We start from the raw sequence: 15,088 nt of genomic DNA, 5'->3' as shown, positions 1-15,088 counted from the left end.
CATACTATCAGTCTTTGAAGGAAAAAAGCTGTTTAGTTTTTGTAACAACAAATAACTCAGAGAGCAATGACAAGCTTCTCTTAGCTTTGTCCAAGGGCTGGTGGGAGTGCCACAGTTACACTGTGACATGTCATGCTGTGCTCACTCAGCTGGTGTCTATTTACCTGTGCAGGACTGAAGACCTACAGTGATACCATTTAATATATTCAAGGTGAAATGGCTTGTAATTCAAAAGCCAACTGTGAGGAGAGCTGGGCACGTGACAGCAAAATACTGATGGAAACAAAGACGAAGAATGTCTCATTGGTTTTTGGCTCTCCTATGCCGACAGATGACAGAGCTTGCCCGATTCTGCCTACACCCAACGGGCACGCTCATCGCAAGGACGTCAGCACATCCATTCTGCAGCCTGCCGCGTTTAAAATCTGGGCAGCCCTTGCTTGGATGCAACCCTGGTTGAACACCACGATGCGAGAGACGGTAAAACCTCGTCAAACAGAAGTCCTCCCTCGTGGCTCCGCACGAGCCCGACAGCCTCGGTTTTCTACCCGCGGCGGGCGCTGAGTACCCAGCTGCGCTCCCCCTTCTCCTGCGCGTTCTGAGAGCGCCGCGGCCCGGAAGCGGAAGGAAAAGCAGTGGCGGCGCACAGGGTGGAGCGCCGCGCCGCGCGGGATGCTGGGAGCGGTAGGCCTGGGGCAAGCCGGGTGCCAGTAGGCCACGTTGGGCGGCAGGGCGTGCACGGGAGTGCAATTTCTCAGGGTACGGCCGACACTTCTAGAGGCAGGCTGCAAAGCACAGCCTTTCCTACAGCCGCGGCAACTGTGTTAGAGCGGGGACGAGCGCGTTTATACGCATTTGTTGAGGTTTTCCGAGGGGCGGTCCGGTCGGAGCCTCGTGGGGCCCGCTCTTGCCGCCCGCTGGCTGAAAGGCGGTACTGCAGCTGCTGGAGGCGCGCGTGGCTCTACCAGAGTGTCCTGGGGCCCCCGGGCGTCGGCATGGTGCGCTGCACCTCATCTCTGGGGCTTCCGCCTCTTCAGTGTGCTCCTGTTGGTTCTACAAAGCTTCCCTTCCGTGTCGGAGCAGAACCAGCTCCAGTTGGAAAGGCTTATTTTGTCAATACAGCAAGAGAGAGAAATAGGGCTAAATCGCGTGGAAGGGATGTAGACTTTCCACCGTTGGCAGGTTGCTCAGATTTGTGCCACAAACAGCCTAAACAGATCTTTCTCTTCCTAACAGGAAAGGGGTGTGCTCTTTGGGATATCTTTGAGTGAAGTGAGATTCTCCATAACATCTAAGCTGTGGATCTCACTGCTGCAGGAGCCTGCAGGTAAATGAAAACTAAAGAGGGAGACAAAAAATGTGACTAACACAAGATCATATTGCAAAACCTATTTATATATGTAAAATAGTTGGGTGAGTTCATTTTCGGGTGTTTTGTGTAGGAAAAAAAAAAAAAGCCTACCAGATGCTAAAAAGATCATGAAACTCATATGCATGACGGGAAGATTGAGGAATTGTGTGAAGCAGAGTAAAGCCAATGCAAAGTGGATGTAAACCCAATTGAGATATGAGTGGATAATCTCAAGTTAGCAGACTTTGTAACACTTAGTGCTAACAAGAAAGGATGCTTCAAAGAAAAGTATTTGAGTAAAATGAAATATGATTTAAATCCTGAGGTCATGGAGAGCTCTCACAAAGTTCCCAGAGTCCTCCAGCTCCTTCCAGAGCTTCAGGGCTTGAGCTCTGTGTCAGTCCAGTGTTTCTTTTCTAGGCACTGTACCAGGGACATTCCCAGCACTATTAGTCGTACAGAGGGCAAAACAAACCCTCTCTTATACCCCAGCTCTTTCTTTTCTTCCTACCTGCTCAGTTTTGCTCCATCCATACATGAAATACAATTGAGTTACTCTGACAAAATGTAGGTTTTTAATTATTATTATTTTTTTAATGACCAGACATTTTGTTCAGGTCTTGCCTGCAGCTTTGCTAAGGTATTTACTAAGAGGCTATACCCAAGAGGTGATGACTTCACTGAAGTTGCATTCACATGTGTTTCAAAAGTCAGCAGTTTGAAGTATTTTTGAGCCAGTTTTCAGAACCACCTTGACTATGGGGTTATGAATGAGCTTGAAATTGGGTGATGAGATGCAAGGGCAAATAACTTTGCTCTTGAACACAATGTAGAGAACCAAATTGTATTGCTCAAAAAGTACTGTGTTCTTCTAGATGACCCACTGAGTGCCTATAAAAGTTGCTTGTTCAAACCTTCTCTTTGGTAGCAATAGTAATGTTGGGGTCTAAGTTTTCCTGGATGTGTGCTTTACTTTCTTACCTACGGGGTCCAGCTGCGTATTTCAAGCAGCATAAATATACACAGCTGGCATTTTTTGGCTCAATTTCTGGCACAACTGGAATTACTTTATTATACAAGCTTTTGCCTACAGTGCTAGTGTTATATGTATTCATTAGATGCTGTTTAATTTAGAACCCATGTCCCTCTGAAAAACAATTCTCCTAAAATGGCTTTCTATTTTTTTAAAGTCTTCCCTTTAATTCATATTCATGAGACAGAGCCCTTTGGGTTGTATATTAGTATTCATATGATGAACCTCGTAGCTAAAGAAGATTAAATTTAGATCTGTTAATAAAGAAGTATAACGACTAATATAAAATCTTCAAAGATGTCATTATCCTCCCTGAGAGTGAGTATTGCTGTACATATGTTGATGTTGAGCAAGAGAACAATATCAAATGAGTAAGCACTGTCATTTAGACCATTGTATCCACAGGAGAGGTTTGAGCATGTGCACAGAGATTCTCCTTTTAGGAAGATGTCTGGTTTACAAGGCGCTTTGGTTGTTTTGTGGCATTGTCAAAGAAAGAAGGATTTGGCTATAAGTACCATTAAGTCAATGTGTGTAGATGAGATTATTCTACTGGATAAAACACTGAGCATTTCAGCAGCTGGAGGCTATTTAAATTGATTGATCAAATGGTTACCTTTTAACCACATTTGTATTTCTGTTTTTTGCCATATAATACTTTCTCTGGGTCGAATCAGATATCCAAAAACAAATAGTAGGTGCTTCCATCCCCTTAATTACTTACATTAAGAAAATTCTCTGTAATAAGATGACATGGTATTTTTCATGGCAGATCCAGTCTCAGCCAGGGAACATGCTTTTGCGCCAATTCTATCTTCATTAAATTAGTGACTTCAGGTTTTACAGCCAAGACACATTTAGATTGCTGACACAAGTTTAAAGCTCTCCAGCAGCTTTTTATATTATATAAAATAATGATAGTCCCCACAGCAGCCTTGGCAGCCCTGGTTTGAAGGGGACTCTGCTGCCACTGTCTTAGCAGAGGGCTGTGGTCAGGTGATACAAGGCAGGCATTTGGGCTTTGTGCTGGAGCAGGCTGGGGGCATTCACACTCATTCCTGGTGCTGCAGTGGTGAGGGGTCTGTTGCAGCTAGATCCAAAATAAGCTATTTGTCCTTCTGAACATTTGTGCACTGCTACAACTGATGTTTTTATTGTCATTACTGGTATATCTTTGCTTTCTTTACAGAGTACATGTACTATAGTACTCCGTAGCAGAGGAGCAGTACTACTGTACAGTGCCAAACATGCTGTAGGGAGTTTGTGCTTGGATGATGACAGTGCATGGAGAGAGAGAGACTCAATGTTTTAAGTGCTTTCCCACTGTGTAGTGCTGTAGTACTGAGTTTTCTCAGTACTTAGTATGACAGCATACATTCTTAGAGATGGCTAAACTCCTCCTGAGAAAACTTTTCCATAAAAATCAGGAGGTAAGCAGCAAAGCAGGCTAAATTCAACATTACAACATGACAAAGTTGTAAGCTTGTCAATTTGGGATGATAAGTCAGAAAACTGAGGCAGTCTTTGCAGGCTTTTGTATTATTCCTAGGGGAACACCAAAGTCAGACAAGAAATAATTACTGTATTAAAATATCCTCCAAAAGACCAAAGTGACATTTAAAGTCACTCAAGTTGCTCTTATATTTTGTCTTTCTGCTATTTCCCCTGACTCGTTAACAAATGATTAAATTAATAAAAGGTCATGATTGTAATTTCTGTTTCCATACATGCATATGGAATCTTTGGCTTACCCATAAAGCAGCTAATAAGTACCACTATCATTAACAGCAGAGAATATATCCCCATACAGGAAACATTTTGGGAGAAGTTGAGAGGCCACATTCAGTCATTCGCCCGCTTTAATCCATCATTGCCTTCCTACTGCCTTGGCAGTCTGCCTGCTGCTCACTTCTCTCATTTTTGAGCTCCCAGATCAAAAAGTGTTTGTCATGGACATGCTTGGACTTTATATCACAATCCAACCATTTTTCTTCATTCTTCCTCCATTGTATCTGCCTCTGAGAGGAAACACTGATGTAGTAGTAGTTTCATTGATACTTTGTAGCTTTTAGTGGCTTATTCATATTTGTTCAGTGTCTTTCAGTTACTGTCGCTGCTTTCTACTCACTTTCTGTTCCTGCATCAATGTACAGGGCTTCCATAAGAGGGCATGCAATAACCTGTCTCAGTCACTTGAATTCGTCTCATAAAATTCTACAAGATGGTGCAAAATCTTCTGTTAGGTGATTATTCTGCAGGAAATATCTTTTGTTCCATTTCCATGGGAATATATTACATTATATATTGCCCTGATGAATTAAACTTTCTTAAGCTTCTCCCTGAAATCCATCACACTTTGCTTCTTTGTTGGTCTCTAGACAGCTTTTTCATCTGATCCACCGAAGGCAGATAAGGGGAGACATAGTTTAGTAATATCAAAATATCTTTCTATCTCTTCTGTTTCTTTCCTCTGCTTCCCTTTCTGCCTGTGTGGAATGTGGTGAACTGAAAATGCTTTCTCAATACCAAACATCTTGCAACAGAATGAGGTTTTTGAAGTTGCTTAGCTTTGCAAAGGGATGGAGAGTTGTAGCTCCGCAGCCATCAACACCATATGTTCTCTTAGCTTTGTGGTGTGAGCTCTTCTGCAAAGGGTACTTTCCTCCAGCACGATGAGGAACGCTATCAAGTTCAGAGCAGGATGGACCAGAATTGCCAAGGGAATGAGGGTTGAATGCAGCTATAAAGGATGCCATTCATCCGCAGAATGCCACTAGGTGGCAGCTTGGCTTGCTGCTGTTGTTCTGCTAGATAATAGCCTGTCTGTGTAATACACAAACTGTATACCCTCAGAAACTGGGAAGCTGCTTTAAAAAATGCATGCTCTCCACCTAGAGCAACAACACAGCAAATCTCTATGTGTATACCTGTATCCAAAAGCAAACCTCTCTTATTTTGTAGTGCTGTGAAGCTCATGCTTATTTATCTAGAAAACAGATTATACTGGCTAGATAATGTACTATTTATTGCCGCACCAAGATTTATTATCTGACTATTGCTCAAAATTTCTGCTGGCTATATTTTCCTAAGCGAGGAAACACAAGCTCTGTACTTTATAGAGAGACCGTTTGCAAAATAAGATGTCTACAAAGGCAGTAGGGAGTTTAGAAGAACTGATAAAGGAATAGTCAGAAGCCCAGGTCTGTGTGGAAGTGGATTTTCTGGATGGTTTGTGCTTTCAGTATTAGTAGTCCCTCATTCAACTTCTGATGTTAGCAGAGCAGTGCAAGAGGAAATTATTTGAACATATTCTACCTAGAAATAAAAATGAGGAGCACTGATACGGAGTCATCTAAAGGTATAGAGGCACTTGTGTTGCCTTATTATAAGATACATTATTACTCAAACAGACAGAATATTGGTGGGTTTTCATGTGTTACCTTTGTAAAGGTGGAGTTCGTGTCACTTGAAGGATGGGCTGGAGAGCCGAGATGACCCCTGGAAACAAAAACTAGATCATAAAAGGCACTCACCTACACCTAGAGCAGGTCTTAGGAGGAACTGAGATGGCAAAGTTCAACTTCATCATTTTAACCAAGGAATGTTCAAGGAAAATATCTAATCCTATCGGAAAAAAAATCTTTTTTTCTTGTCAAAACCCTTGATTTTGCTCTCTTCCAACACGAAACAAAGCTAGTATTTTTAGCTAACAAACTGGTGTGTTCATCTTGATGGGCAACTGAACTCCACCACACCTCTCTTTCACTCCCCCTTCCTCAAAGGAAGAGGGGGAGAAAATATTATAGAAATGGGCTCATGGATTGAAATAAGGACAGGAAAATTATCCACTGTCCTGGGCCAAACAGATGCAATGTCGGGAGAGTAACGTTATGTATTGCCTATTGCTAACAGAGTAGAGTTGTGAGAAACTAAAAGCAAATTAGAACACCTTCTTCTCACCCACCCTTTTCTACCTCCTCCCCCCAGAAAGTGCCACAGGGGAACAGGGAATAGAGGCTGTGGTCAATCCATAACGCTTCATCTCTGCCGCTCTTTCACAGCAGCTCTCTTCCTGTGCTCCACTGTGGTCTTCTCCTGGGCTGCAGGGGACTTCTGCTCTGTGTCTAGAGCATCTCCTGCCCTTGTGCTGCAGTTTTTTCCCGTAAATCCGCTCTCCTGCAGCCTTGCTCATGGCTCAAGTCTGGCAGTGGTGGGTCCTTTATGGAGCAGCTAAACATAGGGCAGTGCTGGGCTCTGCTCACAGAGGCCACGCTGCTGCCCCCTGCCACCAAAACCTCTCCACATAATCCTAATAGAGGAACAAAGCGCTGTAATATCATGATAGTATCTCCTACTTTGAGAATTCTCTGGGGTCTAGGCTACCACCATGGGTTGCATTACCCAGTATGCGACAGATTCTCAGGTTGTTGCTACTCTGTAAATGGAGAGAATAAAACTTAATTTCTTAAGCGCAAGTTGTCTTTGTTTAACTCCAGCCCACTCCTCCACTTGCCAACTCCTAAGGATACTTATCAATTTCCACAGCCTCCAGACAGGAAACTTAATCAGGTTTGATATTTTGATTCTTTTGTGTCTTTCCCTGCCTTCTCTCTCCTTCTCTCTCATGCTCATCAGCAGTAGATCTCTGCTGTGTGGGAGCAGTGGGCTGACTTCCCAGTGGTCTGATGTAAGTTGTTTGGCAGGCTCTGGTGTTCCCAGGCCCCTTTAGCTTTGATAGTTCTCTGTGGTAGCTCTGCAGGTTTCCTTTGCACTGAACGTTATCCGCCTTCCCTGCACTTGTCAGGGGTGTCTCCAAAGTCTCACTCACTTCCTATGGCAGTGAGCTGTTCTAACAAATCACTGACTCTATCATGAGGAGCACCAGTGCTCTGAGATCTTCCCCTGCCTTTGTATTTCAGTGGCCACAGTAGCTGAAAGTACAGTCTGAAAATTTTGATTCAGACACTCCAATGAATGAAGCAGGGCTTTCCTTCATTTGGCTGTGGAGACAATTACCTTGTGTAGTACTTATTTTTAACACCTCTCTGCCCTTTGCTACCCCAGGTGAAATTGCTCTCTGAATAATCTCTCCTGTCTTTCTAGTTATTTCTCTTCAAACAAATCAGATCTCTGATGCTGCTTTTCTTTGACTTTCATAAGGAGTTGGCTGAAGAAACGCTCAAGAGAAATGAGGAGAGGATGTGCTGTGTTTTCTGCTAATCACCTGTTCAGTCAGAAATCTTCATCTGCTAAGTGCCATGTATTTCAGTGAAAAATGTGGAAAGTACATTTTAAAATGGATTAGTTTTTGTTGTTTCAACAAAGTGATTGGCATCTTCTTACTTCTGACTTCACAGAGCACTTTGCTTATTGTGGGTTTCTGTTTCCACACTCCGCCTCCCCACCAATTCACAACTGCTCATGCACACATAAAATAGCCTATTAATTTTAGTATTGACATTCACACTGATGTTGTTAGGATTCTGCCAGACTTGGTTAAAAACCCTTACCTGCCTCCTACTGCTATAGAGAAGTTTAGCAACAAATATGGCAAAATTAGCACATTTTTTTTTTAGCAAGCATATTTGTGCACGACTGTGTTCAGGTAATGGAAAAGGGATCCTGAAAAATGAGAAAAGTTGATTTGGTAATCCCATAATTCAGCAATGGTTTGTACTGGAGATGAGGGATTATTTATATCTGGATGAGAAAGGCATGGGGTGTTTGGCATTCAGAGAATCAGCAAGGCACCACCTCACTGTTATTTAGAAACAGTTTTTTATGATCTATGTTACATTTTTGTTCTGCGTAACTTGGGGCTTCACCGTGAGTCTTTGTGGGGCATCTTGAAATCTTTCTGTTTTCAACAAGTCCATACAAGAACAACTGTTTTGTGCTGAAAATGACCTTGCAGTTGTCATCATTTACCCTCCCAGGGTGATGTTCTTCTTCACTTGCCACCCTTTCTCTATTGTTCTAAGTTCTCTGTACTTTACATCAGAGACACAAAGGCCTCTTGGAGGAAAGGATGTGGAGAAAACACTGTTGTTTTTCTTGGCTTTGTATTTGGAAATGGCTGAATGACATCAGCCTAAATGAGTCACCTTCCTCCCCCGAATAAGCAGTCTCAGAAAGGCCCTGAAAACTATCCTGCCAAATACTCCAGATTTGGTAAAGATGTAAATGCTTTAAGATGGGTTTGTAGTGGGAAGTTTCAAATGTCATTCTGTAATAAATGCAGTATGTATAATTGTAACATCATACTGATTTTCTTTTTCTTTAACTGTTCATAGAATTTTCTACTTGGATAAAAAATGGTGTATGTTGAGTGGAGCCAGAAGAAGAGATCAGGATCAGGAAAAGCCAAGGTTCACACATCAAAAGGAGTGGATTGGAATGTAGCAGATCTGAACATTTTTTTTTCTTTCTAATTCTGTGGGCACTTTAGTGTGAGTTTTCAGTCTGCAATTTAACCATAGAAGACCGAGGCTGCTTGTGCCTTAAATTTTTCCCTGCAGCCCTCAAACCAAGACCCACACATTGAAATCTTTTTTTTTTTTTCATTGTAGCTTTGATTAGTCATGCCAATTTATCAAAGAAAGCAGCTTTTCAGAGAATGTATTTTAAAAATATAGATTAGATGTCCTTTTCCTAGATATTTCTTCTGTTAAAGCCGAGGATTCAATTCCACGTGCTATTGACTTTGTTTAGTATAGTTATTGTGCAGAGAGGGCTGGATAAAGGCATAAAAAATACTAAAAAAAACCAGCCAACTATCAGATAAACAATGATGACAACCAATAAGAATAATGACAAATTGCCAGCTCTTGCATTTTTAGCATTAACCTTTGTAATTTGATTGGAAACCTTGAGGTAGTGGATACTTTTCTTGAAGTCCTGGTTACTGGAGTTATTTGAGGAAGGTCTCAGAAGTTAGATACTGGATTTTTTCAAATATATACCTGTAATAGTTAGGACTGCAGAAGGTACAATTTGCAAAGTGGTAGTCTTTACTTTGGAGGAGCATGTTACTTTCTTTTTTTAATTTCTGTCATTTTTTAAAATTTTATACATTCAAAACAGGTTTATCTTCATGGAGGTCTTGATGGTACTGAGGCTTGCTTCATAAGGAGATACTCACAAATATTTAGTGGCACCAGGTAGAGAAAACATCTCAAATCCCTAGGTCCCTAATTCTTTTAGCTGTTGGAAACTTTCAGCCCTTAGATGTTGAAATCAAGGTAACTATGGATAAGGTAGCTTGGAAGTAGGACTTTTATGTGGTGTGAGTCTTGCTTCTGCTTACTGAATTCTACTTTGAAGACAGCTCTTTACCTTGCTAACTAAGGTGATCAAGGTATGTACATTGAGCCAGAGGTTGAATGGCTCACCAAAATTCATATTTTGCTTCAAAGGCACACATTATTTATCCAGTTTTCCAAATAAACTGCATGGAAAAAAGTAAATGAAGCATAAAGCTCTTATGAATTGAGCCCTAAGCATTTTTCTTTTTAGCATATAAACTGCTAGTCAGGATGTGATAGGAATGCATTGAACACTTTTTCAAACTGTAATTATGTTTCCCCAGTGAAACTCAAATACTCGATACGGTCCTGCTGCAGCTATACTAGACAGGTAATAATTGGAAAATGTAACTCAGAAGTTTTATCTCTTACATAGTAAAAGGTAAGGTTACATGCTGCATACGGAAGAGATTATGTTAAGTACGAAAAACTGTGCTGTGTTAATTTTACATTTGTAGCCTGCTCCAGAGCTGTATTTTAAGCTGCTGTTCTGCTTCTTTTTCTTTCTTTGAAACTGTATGTGGTTTGGGTCCCTGCAACTGCTGAGGAGAGAAATGGGGACAAAGGGGAGACACTGCCCAAATGTCCTCTATGAGGAACGTAGTTCATAAAGCTTCTGTCTCCAACTGTACTGGTGTTATTTTGCACTTGGTGTCATGATGTTCCTAACAGTTATGGTGCTGAGATTCAGCTAGTTCATTTCGTGCTACAACCAGGAAGAACTGTAGGCTATCTCTTCTAAACTCCAGGAGCCAAACTAAACAGGAAGGGGCCTTTTCTTTTTGTTGTTGTTGTTGTTGTTGTTGTTGTTATGGTGGGGCTTCGATGAGAATTGTTTGTAAGCTCTTTGCTGTACTTGGATACTGCCATTTGGACTTCAAGTACAAATCAGTCCACAAACTTAAGCCTGGCTAAAGTAAGTTTAATTTTAATTGATGAATTTAATGGAAAATCTTGACTTTTTGGTGAACATAAGGTCGTAATTTATTTGAGGTGCTTATTTCATTTGGTCTGCAATTGTTGGCAAATATCTGGTTAGTTGCATGTGTGCAAATATGAGAATGCTATTAGACATGAACCATTGACCAAGTCTAAGACTAAGGTTGAATCTAGCTGCACTTAGGTTCTGAAAGGAGTTTAGAAAGCAAGAGAGTCCATGCCAAATCTTGTGACTCAACAGAAAGGTTTTCCTTACCCTTCATACCTCCAGACTCTTCCATGCTAGCCAGAAGAGTCTGACCTTGCCCAGAATGGCCAGATAAGGCAGAAGTTATTGTGATGTTAGCAGGCTTCTGTTGTGCATTGTCTCCTTCCTTGCCCCATACTCACAGCATATGCTACCTTGGCATTATTGAAAAGCAGGTGTGGCAACTCTGGGTAGGTCACTATTTTCGTGTGAGTAAAGCCTGGATCTGACTGAAACACAAGCTGGTGCCACTAGGTGGGTCACCATCTCAATGTGAGTAAATGATGTGTCTGATACCCTGGTGGGTATGCATATCCTCAAGATTAGCATTCCCTGAAACTTAACCCTGGTGTATGTGTGTGTCTGTGTGTGTGAAACTGGATATAGATGGGGATTGGACAGTCTAAAGTAAATAAGGCTCTCCTTAAGGGAAGCCTGGCCCAATTTATTTACAATTACTCCCATAAAACTCGCAAGCTTTTAGAAAACTGAAATTACAAGATCCATTATGAATCCGCTACAAAAATAAAATAAAAACAAAATAAATTAACACTTTCAATTTTGATTTAAAAAATGAAAGAAAGAGAAAAAACAAATCTAAGTTATTAAAGACTCAGTTGCAGGACCCTTTAGGTGTTGATACAGTGAGGCTTCTAAACAGTGCACTGACTCTTAAATGCAGGGCCTAACAGTTCCCCCACCACCAAAAAAAAAAAAAAAAAGTTAAAAGTTTTGAAGGAGAAATTAAGTTATCAACAAACCAATCCACCTCAGCATTTATGTCTTTCTGTTACACATACTGCTGAACTAATAGAACTGGATATTGTGAATTACTCATTTAGGTTATTTTTTCTTGTTGATCCCTGTATCTTCTGGGTTACTTGAGTGAACAGGAGGAGGAAATTGACTCTACCACTAGCCTTAAGCGTAGACCTTATCTAAACTGTCCTATTGCAGGAAAAAGTAACCTGATAGGGATTTCTTATTCTGCTTTATGTGCCTATGACTTCCCAGACATTATATAGTGTTCTGAAGTTATAAATGCCGTGGGCATTGCAGGACAAACCGTCCCATATCCTGTTACAACTCTCCTAAGTGTTTCAATTGGTCCTATATCTGATTGTCACACTTTTTTCTCAAGTCCTACTGCTTGGTCCTTCAGATGAAATGTTAATGATATGCCAGAGACATGGCAGGATGAATTTATTTCTTTCTTTCATCTCTGGGAGTTTCACCCTTCATTGACACTGATCCCTCTCTAGATTTTTAACTGTCTCTCTCAATCTGCATCGTGTTCTCTTTCAGAATTTTCATTATTGTAGCACAACAGACTTGGACCTGAGAAGGACTTCTGTCTCTGCAGCATTTGGCCAATTAACACTCAGATTCTTTATGGCGCTCTGGGTGTCTTCCTGGCAGCACTTCACTGTTTTACCCTAGCTTGCTCTTCTGTCACACTCCTTGGAACACACTAGCAAAGAGGGGATGATTGCTGTAATGACAGTGAGATCTTCCAAAATTTTCTATGACACACATCACTTCTGCATAACCATTCCCATTTGCCTGACCTGTAACACTGGCCATCATATATAAAGCAGCCCCACAGCAGATCCCAAAGCCTGGGGACCTTTTACTAATCTGCAGACAGATTTCATCCCAGTGCCTATGTACTTGTAATTGTTGACATGTTTGCAGAATGGGCTGAAGCTTATTCCTGCTTCAGAACTTCAGAAGAGACTTGGTATGCTGATTTGGCATTCCTCTTACATTAGGTAGTGCATGAGGCACTCATTTAACAAGACAAGTGATTGAAGATATTTGCAAAGCTTTAAATGTTAAGCAGCACCTGCATTGTGCATTGTGCCTACCATCCTCAATCCAGCAGTGCAGTAGAAAGAATACAGTCTGGACTGACAAAGAATTGTGCTAAGATGTGAAGAAACAGCACTGGAATGGACAGATGCAGTGCTGCTAGCATTGTATTATGTAGCACAGCAAATGGGAAACATCAGCTTTCTCTTCATCATATCCCCGTGAGGTGGCACTGCATAAATGTGAATTTTTATTTAAAAGAGGAGTCATGTCTGACTCAGTAGTCATTCCTGCCTACTGTACTTAATTTCAGACTCTGCTATCATAGTCTGGTTTCCTATCATCATCCAAGAAAATACCAGATCTTGCTGTGCAAAATGTTGTAAACTCTTCTCAGCTGTCAAGGATGCTGGATGCTCTGTAAAGGAGAAAGAGCAAGGAGCCATAGGTGATGACTGGCAGGGAAGGGACCTCGCCAGCCAGGGATCAGCCTACAGTGACCAAGCAAAATGAGCAGGCCTACATCACAGAATCATAGAATCATGGAATGGCTTGGGCTGGGAGGGACCTCAAAGAATCATGAAGCTCCAACCCCCCTGTCGCAGGTAGGGCCGCCAACCTCCATACTTAATAGTAGACCAGGCTGCCCAGGGCCCCATCCAACCTGGCCTTGAATACCTCCACGGACTGGGCATCCACAACCTCTCTGGGCAGCCTGTTCCAGTACCTCATCACTCTCTTGTAAAGAACTTCCCTGATATCCAACCTCAATCTTCCCTCCTTCAACTTACAATCATTTCCCCTTGTCCTGCCATTTTCTACCCTGCCGGTATCATCTGAGCATCCAGGCTGCTGTACAACTCTGAGATAATAAGCAAGTTAGAATGCAAGTCTGTGAGTTAGGACTGGGGCCCGTGATAAGGTCAGACACAGTCCAGAGATCTTCAGGCAAGCCTGCAGTGATGGGTCAAGTCCAGAAGTGCACCTGTTGTTCAGAGGCTGGATCAGTGGTGTACATGTCTCTCCTGGGCTCAGCTGCAACATGTCTGAAGATGTGCCCTCCAACAGTGCTGCTCAAAGGAGTGTTCAGGCCTGTGGGGCTCGTAGGATTATGGACAGGAGGTGGATGGTGGCTCAGGAGGCTAATCAAGGCTTTTGGTGTCCCCCTCCCAGGTCCTAACATCAGATTGTCCATTAGGGCTCCTGCTGGCATCACCTCTTTGCAATTGCAGCTGTGCCTTTCTGATGTCTGAAATACCTGACATCATATGTTGGTGTTTAGTAACAAGATAAAGGCAGTATCCAAGAGTGAACTGAATGGGGAGTTGCCAGCAGCCTTCACTGGTAGCTTTCCCCTTCTCTGCTCGTCCTTTCTTGGCCCCATGCAACAAGTTAACACAGACAAAACCTCAAATGTGGATGAACAAATCTATTTGTCTTAAAAAATGTTGCAAAGTTTATATTTTCTTCCAAGTAGAATGAATTCCCTGATTGGACTCCCTTTACTTGAAGCTGAAGTGCTGCAGCTCAGGGAATAAGCTTTGTAATACAGAAATGTACAGTCACACCTCAATACATATTGCTCATGAATTCTGTAAGTGAAACTTTACAAGTTATGACACTAAAGCTTCTATGTTAAAATGCACGTACTCTTTTGGAAGCAGAATAATGGCAGTACAGTCTTCTTAGGGTATTTGAAACAAAAACACTAAGTGTCTTTGAGACTTGAATTTTCAAACTTAACCGAACTGATAATGTTATTCTATTTGTTTATTTATTTTACTGGCACTGAACTACTTCTTTCTTAGAGTGGGAGGAGGATTGAGAAATTTCAGCTTGACAGTTGAAAGGTCTGGGTGAAATCCACACTGAAAATATGGCTAGAGGGGAGCTGGAAGACTGCTAATTACTTGACATCACCACCAGAGGATAATTTTGCTTTGCCGATTTAATCAATCTGAGGCAAAAACAGATGTAACAATGACAATAAAAATAGCAGCTTTTCTCCTTGACTGTAATATCAGTAGGAATTATATTGATTTTTCTGCACGGGTGTACCTGGCAGGTTTGGTCTTTCCCCAGAGCTGCTCCAGAGGGCACTCTTTACCTTAAATTCACGTATTGCCCAAGAAAAGCGCAGAACTTTAGTAATGCAGACTTAAAAGTCTGTTTGCCACTGAAGTGCAAATGTCATTTTATCACTTCACTGGTCACAAAACCCTCTCTGGCCTTTCTAAGAAACAATATATCCCAGTGTTCTTTCTTTCCAACATATGCTCCAGAAGGAGCCAGATGTTTATTATGTTTAGTAAGATTGGCTGGAAGATTGAGATTGCTGTAGACAAAATATTTCAGAGAAAGAATTATGTTGCATTTTAGCTGGAAAGTTGTGATAGGGTATG

General features: G+C 41.7%; 1 long non-coding RNA gene across 3 annotated transcripts in view; it reads left to right on the top strand.

Annotated features, from left to right (window-relative positions):
* Nucleotides 1-689: 689 nt before the first annotated feature.
* Nucleotides 690-15,088, top strand: part of LOC122157007 — a 185,300-nt gene continuing 170,901 nt past the window's right edge. For all 3 annotated transcript variants that reach the window (XR_006167749.1, XR_006167750.1, XR_006167748.1), the window contains exons 1-2: nucleotides 690-759; nucleotides 1,237-1,327. This is a non-coding gene — a long non-coding RNA (uncharacterized LOC122157007). The remainder of the gene's footprint in view (nucleotides 760-1,236; nucleotides 1,328-15,088) is intronic.

This window comes from Centrocercus urophasianus, unplaced genomic scaffold (genome assembly GCF_019232065.1).
Source record: "Centrocercus urophasianus isolate 14NV4802_14NV808 unplaced genomic scaffold, USGS_Curo_1.0 seq_13, whole genome shotgun sequence".
Classification (NCBI taxonomy): domain Eukaryota; kingdom Metazoa; phylum Chordata; class Aves; order Galliformes; family Phasianidae; genus Centrocercus; species Centrocercus urophasianus.
The sequence above is the reverse complement of the archived record's forward strand: the minus strand, read 5'-3'. Positions and strand labels throughout refer to the sequence as shown.